At 37.9% G+C, this 9,650-nt stretch overlaps 1 non-coding gene across 1 annotated transcript; it reads right to left on the minus strand.

Annotated features, from left to right (window-relative positions):
* Positions 1–8,835: 8,835 nt before the first annotated feature.
* Positions 8,836–8,942, minus strand: LOC118840619. Its single transcript, XR_005009789.1, has one exon. It is a non-coding gene; the product is annotated as a U6 spliceosomal RNA (small nuclear RNA).
* Positions 8,943–9,650: the final 708 nt, after the last annotated feature.

Here is a 9,650-nt window from a genome sequence, read left to right on the forward strand (position 1 = left end):
TGGTTAAGAAGTAATGAGACATATAAGTTCATCAGAAATATAATTATGGTATTATAATGAGAGGTAGGTATATTCTAATGAGGGTCTGTGTTACATGACTGATCACTTAGTTCTGGTCATAGAGACTTATTTATCCCCATGTCACCTATCTAGTATAATCTAAACAAAAAGGGAATCTACTTTACCCAGACCTGTCTGAGTAAAACACAATGGGCCTGAATCCATCAATTCACCTACACTAAAATTTCTTTACCTTTTGAACAAATCTGAGTTTTCCCTATCATTATTGGCCCTGCACTTTAAAGGCTGCCTGAATAACCTTACAGGGACTGATTTCTGAAAGAGGAAGTATAAAAGATGAAAAACCTTAATCTTAATTCAATAATTGGTTATTAATATAGAGAGAAATAATGATTTCTCTCAGTGGTCAGAAAGAGGTACTCTTAGCCAGGTGATGGAACCTAGATGTTTTTGTTCTATCTGGTTCAACTCTTCTTGACACCATTTGGGGTTCACTTGGGAGATACTAGAATGCTTTGCCATTTCCTTCTCCAGCTCATTTTACAGATGAGAAATTGAGGTAAATAGGGTTAAGTAACTTACCCAAGGTCAAACAGATAGTAAGTGTCTGAGACCAGATTTGATCTCAGGGAGATGAGTCTTCCTGACTTCAGGCCCGGCACTCTCTCTACTGTAGCACCTAGCTGTCCAGAACCTAAATGGTATCTCTTAATAAGCTCTGTCTGGTTGTTGTTGTTCATCCTTTGTTTTTCAAAGAGAACCCATGATATCACTGGTGACATCTTGACTTGTGTGCGAATTGGATTTCAGTGAGGCAGAGTTGCACAAAGTCAGTCGTAAGCCATACTCTCTCTTCCTGAGTCATCGAAGTCCAGTGGCAGGACAAAAGTCAAGATTGCTGTCAATGACTAGCCCCATTTGATAGCCAATAGAGCGCTCCACAAAGTAGGGTTTTAAAGTGGTTCAGATATGTGCTGAGGGGGAAAGGGGAGAAAAATAAAATGGATGATACAATGCTGATTACTCTATCTGAGCAAAACTTATTCAATACAGTATGTCTGGCTTTTAGAAGCTTTTTTGTCTTCCTAATGAAGATGCATTGGGGCAGCCTAGTATGTGGCAAATGATAAAGCCCAAATGTTACAAGAACAGGCTGAATAAAATAGAATAGAATCATTCTACTTTGAAATGCAAAAAGATTGTGTTTCTATTTTTATACTTGCCTTTTTATTTCTGATGCTCTTTAAGTTTTTTTTTGGCATAATTCCAAGCTCAAAAAGATGCATATCGAAAAGATATTGGGGAGTGGAAAATGGGGCTGTCTAGTCAAGCAGCATAAACAGATATCCATTGATAGAGTTTCATTTTAAAAATTTACTTTTTGGCTCTTTAAAATTTTTATCCTCTTACTTTATAGCTGCTTCTCTTTTTTAACATTCTGCTTGGGCTCACATAAATAGATGTGTAGTCTTTTGTATGCAGAAAAGGGCATTTTCGATGACCAGCCTGTACTCCTAAGTATTGACTCTTGACTTAAATGAAAACAGGGTGTTTAATGTTTTCTTAGAGACTTCAGTGTGATTCTGTGTATCCTCCTGAGATTGTGAAGTCATGCCCTGGAGAAGAGCAAGCTTGTGAGTTCTTCACATTCAAGGAAAAGCACAAAGTAGTTTAGCCTCTAGTTTTGAACTTTCTTAAAATGAATACAATAGCCACTCAATATAAAAGCTTGTGCATTTTAAATACTTTAAATCTATAACTCTCTTTCAAATACACAAATAGGTTCTGTATGATCCAGCTCCCATGTCTCAGCACAATTTTCATTTGCATTGTAGATTGTAATATTTATATTTTACATCTTCTGCAATAGCTTTCCTTTGAGAAGGATGGGACAGGAAGGATGGAGTTAAGCAGGGAAAGAGAAGAAAGAGGAGGAAGAACATGTTTTTAGAAAAAGTTAACAAATTCTGTTTTGTATAAGGTCAGTGTTAAGCACCTTCAGGACATCCACTAGGACAGGGTTGGGGAACCTGCAGCCTGGAGGCCACATGTGGACCTCTAGGTCCTGAAATGCACCCCTTTGACTGAATCCAAACTTCACAAAACAAATCCCCTTAATAAAAGGATTTGTTGTATAAAACTTGGACTCAGTCAAAAGGCCACACCCAAGGACCTAGAAGGCTACATGTGGCCTTGAGGTTGCAGGTTCCCCGCCCTAGCACTACGTCACTGGTGATGCTGAGACTAGAGTATCAGGAGAAAAACTGAAACTTGATATGTAGATCTAGGAGTCATCTGCATAGAGATGATAATCAAGTCCACAGAAGCATATGAGATCATTAAAAGAGACAGAGTAGTTTGGATTTAAGGGGTCATAGGGCTAGAACAAGATGGGAAATCAGTGGGCATCTATCCATCCCCAACATTTTACAAATGATAAAACCAAACCCAGTGAAAGGACTCTGGCCCTGAGTGACTTGAAAGTCAGAGGACCTGAATGAAATTTCACCTCTGCTTTTGCCTGGGTGACCTTGTGGGAGAATCATTTCACATTGTTAGGCCTCAGCATCTTTAGTAAAATGAGGGGTAGAACTAGATGTTCTCTGAGGCCCCTTTCATTTCTAGATCTGTGATCCCAAGACTTGAGAAGAAGATCAGGATGGAGCCTGGGTGCACCTGCAGATAGGAGGCAGAATATGAATGATGAGCCACTGTAGAAGATGAGGAAGAATGGCCAGTGAGTTGGAGATTCAAGAGCAAAAATGTCATGAAAGTCTAAAGACTTCTACACTTTCTCACTTGATGACCTCACCAGCTAACAGTGTGAAAAATATTGTACTATTTTATATCTTTTTTAATTTCAACCAGACCCAGAGCCTGAATTAATGAGTAACTGGATGAAGATCCAGGACCTGGGCTTCTTTGTTCTCTGAAGTTTGCTCAGGTAATACCCTTACCACTGTCAACAAAGCCAGATCAGACTGACCTAAGGACATTCTTACCCCTGTTAGCCATTAAAGGATGAGAGCCCAACCCCAAGAGAGACTACTTTGCTTAATATTGAGTGACCTTTGTCAACATTCTTTCAACCCTATTCCATTAAGGAAAATCCTCTTCTTGTATCATGGTTAAACATACATGGGGACCATAAAAGTGAGGTAACACAGGCTTGCTGGGTCTGCTAAAATAACGTAAACCAAGGAAAACATTTAAATATGAAAAACAAACAGGTATATGAGGGAGTCACAGGGTTCAGGGAGAAAAAGGAATAGGTTTTTGCAGGTATATAAGTTTTCTCATTTCTTTGTTCAGACAGCCAGAGCTTATGCTCTGACTCCTCGTACGTACAAGTAAGCTAGCTTAGCTATGCTTTAAGGGAAAATAATAAACAACATGGATTTTTCTATCACCTAGTTCTGTTGTTTCCTTCAACCAAATTTTCAGGTTTAACAACAGTAAAGAGGAAAGATTATCCAGGAGGATACCAATGTGCTCTGGGAGTCGAAACTGACAAATATTACAAAGTAGTCAAGGATGAAGATTGAGAAAAGGCAATTGGATCTGTCAATTAAGAGGTGATTGGTAATTTTGGAGAAGGAATGATAAAATTGATGGCTTCTGTGTTGGATCTACTCTATGACAGCAATGAATACCTTATGTGAGCACATACTTCTGTTTTATGTTTCTCATAGGTCTGACCATGTCATTCCCCTGCTCTCTAATACCTTTTGGATCAAATACCAGTTTTTTTTGTTTGGCATCTAAAGCCTTCACAACCTGGATCCAATCTAATTTTCTAACCTTATTTAATTATAAATATACACAAGGTGCTTTTGAGCAGGGAGGCAATGATTTGGGAAACAAAGTCTATATAAGATACGGCCCCATTTCTCATGAAACATATTCTAATAGTTTTGTACACAGAATTACCAAGGTGTCAATGATCATTGCTATGCTTGTGACTCACAGATATACTTATCCAGCTCTAACCTCTCTCCTGACATCCAGTCTCATATCAGCAACTGCCTCCTGGACCTCTTGAACTGGAAGACAGCTCAAAGAAGATAACTCAAACTCAATCTGTCAAAAATGGAATCCTTATTTTTTACTCAAAATCTTCCTCTCTCTCAAACTTTCTTATTAATCTCAATGGTATCACCATCTTCTTACCCAGGTTTGTAACCTCAGTGTCATCCTTGACTGATATCTCATACCCACTCCATTTTTCAGTTACAAAATCTTGTTTTTTCTATCTTCATAACCTCTCTGCTATAATATTCCCTTCTGTCTACTCACATAGCTGCCATCTTCTCATAGGCCTTCATTATTTCATATCTAGACTATTATAACAGCCTTATGGTTGATCTCCTTGCTTCAAATCTTCCCACTACAATATACCTTTACCAAACTGTAAAGGTAATCTTCCCAAACCTATAAACTTTAGTGGTTGGATTAGAGGATACCTCAAGGATCAAAAATAAAATCCTCTTTTTGGCTTTTAAAGCTCTTCACAAACCAGCCTCTTCCTGTCTCCTTTCCATGTCTGCTACTATCCATTAAAATGGCTTTCCTGCTGTTCTTAGAATATAACATTCCATCTCTAAACCATGCCTTTTCACTGGCTGTCTCCTATACCTAGAATGCTTTTTCTTTACCTCTCTCTCTGGAATTTCTTGGCTGCCTTCAAGACAGCTCAAATCTCAATTTCTGCAACTGATCTTTCCTAGTATTCTTCACTACTACTGCCTTCTCCCTGAGATATACTTCTCTTCCTTTCTTCCTTCCTTCATTTCTTTCTTCCTCTCTTTTCCTTCCTTCCTTCCTTCCTTCCTTCCTTTGTTTCTTTCTTTCTCCCTCTCTTTTCCTTCCTTCCTTCCTTCCTTCCTTCCTTCCTTCCTTCCTTCCTTCCTTCCTTCCTTCCTTTGTTTCTCCTTCTCTTTTCCTTCCTTCCTTACTCTTTTCACTTCTTTCTTTCTTTCTTTCCTTCTTTCTTCCTTTTTTCTTTCTCTCTTTCCCTATAAGTATACATGTATATGCACATGTATGCGTGTGTATATATGTATATATAGCATGTACATAATTTACATTTTGTGAGGGAAAGAAATGTTTTTGCCTTTCTTTGTATCCACAGTACCTGCCACAGAGTAAGCACTTAATAAATGTTTATTGATTGATTTATAAATTGTTTCTGAGTGAATGAATTAATGAATGAATGAAGATAAATTATCAAATTCATAGGCAGCAAAAAGGATTGCCCTTTGAAGAGGTTCAGATTTACTAAATAGCATTTATACTACCCAAGCAAAAAAAATCCTAATAGAGCTACATCAGTGACAAAGAAATACCGATTAGGTTAAAAAGACAGATCTGAATGCAGACTCTTCAAAATAATAATTCATAATATAGGCATTTTAGATGACCCTGATGTGTGCAAGCAGTTTTGAACCAACAAAAATTTATTTCCTCAAGAACTACAATTTCTACTAATGGTCAGATGGAGCAGAGACAATTCACATCACGAATGGTACACCAGACAATGGGTCATCAATCTGAACAATTTGAACAATGGTAATTGATGCATTTGATGCTTTACCATAATTTATTAGATATAAAGAGCTAGCCCCTTAACTTGTGTTTAAAAATGTCGGCAAAAAGTTCCAACTGATTGAAGTGTGGAAACTCTCATCACCACTTGGTTTTGGAATTGGGCTGCCTGATGATGGGTGTAAATGTTTTATAATTAATTTGCCTGATTGGCCAGAGGCATCTGGAGTCAGAGGACTTTGCTTTAAATCCTGGTGACACTCCTCACTTCCTATCTGACCTTGGGTAAGTTATATAACCACCCTGGAATTGACTATTGTCTGTAAAATGAGGGAGTTGCATTTATAGTGCTTTAAGGTTTATAGAACACTTTACACATTATCTCATTTAATTCCTACCATCTCTAAGTCCTAGCAATCCTAAGATTTTCAATACAATCTAAAGTAATGTGAGGATTTTTCTTTTTCCTATTTTCATGTTATTTGATTTCTAGACTGAATTATTTAAGGCTCTGCTATATATGTACATGTGTACACAGATGTATGTATACATTCATATGTATGTATGTATGTTATCTTAATTTTCCACTTTGACTATCTGTTTGCTATTTGGCAAAACTCAGTTTTACTATGTGCTCTGTTATTGGGCTTGCTCTTCATGGAGCAAGCTATGAGAGCACAATGCAAATGAGCAACACATTCAACAGGCTAGGCTTCTTATGTCACTCTGATGTTGCAAAAGTGGCTCTCAGATTTGGAATCTAGGCATTTTCCTTGGTTCCTGACCAACCACTCCCCCATTCAATTAGTTGCCAAATCTTATTGATTTTCTTTCCTCAAAATATCTAACATATCCTCTCCTCTTGACTTATACCACAGCCTCTCTAGTTCATTTCCAAATTCCTCTCATTCACACTAGGGAAATAGTCTCCTAATTGGTCTCCCTGCTTTTTATTTCTCCCATTATTAACATATCCTCTGAATAGCTGCTAAGAAACTAATCTTCCTAATCTATAGGTCTGACTATGTCACTCTGTTTAAGAGACTTCAGAGGCTCCTTCCTACCCATAGGATCAAATATAAAGTTTTTTTTTGGCTTTTAAAGTCCCTCGTGGTTTGATTCCAGTCTATTTTTCTAGACTGATTACACATTACTCTCCTCCTATATTCTAAGATCCATCCAAATTGGCCTCCTCAGGTGTGGAATTCCATGTCTTCCCTCCCATAACTTCACAATGCATGGAATTGCCTGGAATACTTTTCTTTCTTATTCTTGGACCCCTATTTTACTGTATTTGGGACCTTAATCTTAGAATCTTTTTTATCACTTTGTATATATTTTGAACATATCTTATATTTACTTATCTGTCAATGTGTTATTTCTCCATAGTAGAATGTAAGCTCCTTGAGGGGAGGAACTGTATGTTTCCTTTGTATTTGCATTCCCCAGTGTCCAGCAGAATTTCTGGGATTTCATAGGTACTTAGTAAATGTCAATCGATTGATAAATGGATAAAATATACCCTACCTTGCTATATAGATATCCTGGGCTGCCCAAATTGTTCAGTTCAATTTGTGTGTTGTTGATACATAAACATGGCCTTAGTGTACATTCAGACATTAGCAGCTCCACTGAAATTGCCAACAAGGACACCAATTAGTACAAATTGTAGCAGTAATTATAATGAGAATTTGTTTGGAAAAGACTAGATACTGCCAATTCATTTCACAAAACCCTTAGTGCACATAATGATGCTCAGTGAGTACTGGCCCAGACATGAGAAGACAAAGTGGCATTTTATAAATCCATATTTACCCAAGTGTATTCATTATTCATGGCATGTTTTCTTCATATTTTATATAAAGGATATTACCATCCTTCCATTTCTGATATTCTGTGCATCTCTGATTCTGTATGGTTTGGGAGATAGCAGGAAAACCATGACAGTTTGGGGTCTGAGGGAAGGAACTGGAAAGTAAGGGGATGATCAACAGTGTCAAAGACAGAGAAGTCAAAGACAATGAGGAGGGAAAAAAATTGTGTTATTCATTACCTCGGTATGTTGGTGGAGATGGAAGCAAGATTGCAACAGGGTAAAGAATAACTGAGCAGAGTCAAAGTAGAGACTACTTTTCTAGAAGTTTGATGATGGATAGTAGGAGACAGATAAGATGGTAGTTTAAGTTGATAGCAGGGTTGAGAGAAGATGTTTTTACAGTGGGGAAGACCTGAATGTATTTGTAGACTGAGGGAAAAGCTCCAACAGAAGGGAAAAATTCAAAAAGGGAGAGAGAGAGAGAGAGAGAGAGAGAGAGAGAGAGAGAGAGAGAGAGAGAGAGAGACAGAGAGAGAGAGAGTTAGAGTTGAAGATACATGAGGGGTTGGGGATGAGGGTGCAGAAGGAAGGCTTAGGTTTTTTTTTATTTAATTTATTTAATATATTTAGTTTTCAGCATTGATTTTTACAAGAGTTGAATTACAAATTTTCTCCCCATTTTTACCCTCCCCCCAACTCCATATATTCTGGTTGGCCTGTTCCCCAGTCAGCCCTCCCTTCTGTCATCCCACTCCCCCATCCCCTTTTCCCTTACTTTCTTGTAGGGCAAGATAAATTTCTACGCCCCATTGCCTGTATATCTTATTTTCTAGTTGCATGCAAAAACTTTTCTTTTTGTTTTTGAACATCTGTTTTTAAAACTTTGAGTTCCATATTCTCTCCCCTCTTCCCTTCCCACCCAACCTCCCTAAGAAGTCAAGCAATTCAACATAGCCACATGCGTATCATTATGTATAACCCTTCCACAATACTCATGTTGTGAAAGACTAACTGTATTTTGCTCCTTCCTAACCTATCCCCCTTTATCCAATTTTCTCCCTTGAGCCTGTCCCTTTTTGAAAGTGTTTGTTTTTGATTACCTCCTCCCCCAAATGCCCTCCCCTCTATCATCCCCCCTTTTTTATCTTCTTCCTCCTTCTTTCCTGTGGGGTAAGATACCCAATTGAGTGTGTATGGTATTCCCTCCTCAGGTCAAATCTGATGAGAGCAAGATTCACTCATTCCCCCTCACCTGCCTTCTCTTCTCTTCCTACAGAACTGCTTTTTCTTGCCACCTTTATGTGAGATAATTTACCCCATTCTATCTCTCCCTTTCTCCCTCTCTCAATATATTCCTCTCTCATCCCTTAATTTGATTTTATTTTCTTAGATATCATCCCTTCATATTCAACTCACCCTGTGCCCTCTCTCTATAGATATATACACATACATATAAAAATATGGAAGACTTCACGAATTTGCGTGTCATCCTTGTGCAAGGGCCATGCTAATCTTCTCTGTATCGTTCCAATTTTAGTATATGTGCTGCCGAAGCAAGCACAGGAAGGCTTAGTTTGATAATGAGGAAGGAACTTCTTCTTTAGAGGTCAGAGGGAAGGAAAAGTAAAGAGGAGAGGAGGAAAAGGACGTAAGTTCAGTAGGAGTCAAGAGTATGATACAAAACCATAAAAGCTCATGAGATCTCAGGCTACATCAAGAGAAGCATAGATTCCATGTATAAGAAGGTGAGATTTTGGTATTCTGCACTGGTAAGACTACTTCAGTACTATTGTACTCAGTTCTGGATACTAGATTTAGGAAAAACACTGGTAATCTAGTGAGCTGCCAGAGAAAGGCACCCAGGATGGTAAAAGTCCTTGAGTTCATATTCATATGGAGATTATTTGGATGTGCTGAGAATATTTAGCTGGGAGATACAAGGCTTCATGGTGGAAGGTGAGGCATTAGTGTAATATTCCTTCTGGATTATTGCTCAACTCAATACAGTTTGGTAGGTTGAGTCTTTTGAGGTCAGTTGCTACTTTCACAGGTTCTTGGATAATTTTAAATTGAACTATACTGCTAATAACGTAGCTTCTGAACCCCAACTAGCATGCTTTTATTTTACTGTGATTCCAGCAGAGAAATTCTTTTTTTAGAAAAGATATTTACTCAGATGGAATAGTAAGAAAAGTTGCTACAAAACATTTCCCCATAAACCTGGAACACATCCTCTCACAAATATATGCAATATTCATAGGAAGAGTAG

The sequence above is a fragment of the Trichosurus vulpecula genome, chromosome 2 (genome assembly GCF_011100635.1).
Source record: "Trichosurus vulpecula isolate mTriVul1 chromosome 2, mTriVul1.pri, whole genome shotgun sequence".
Classification (NCBI taxonomy): Eukaryota; Metazoa; Chordata; class Mammalia; order Diprotodontia; family Phalangeridae; genus Trichosurus; species Trichosurus vulpecula.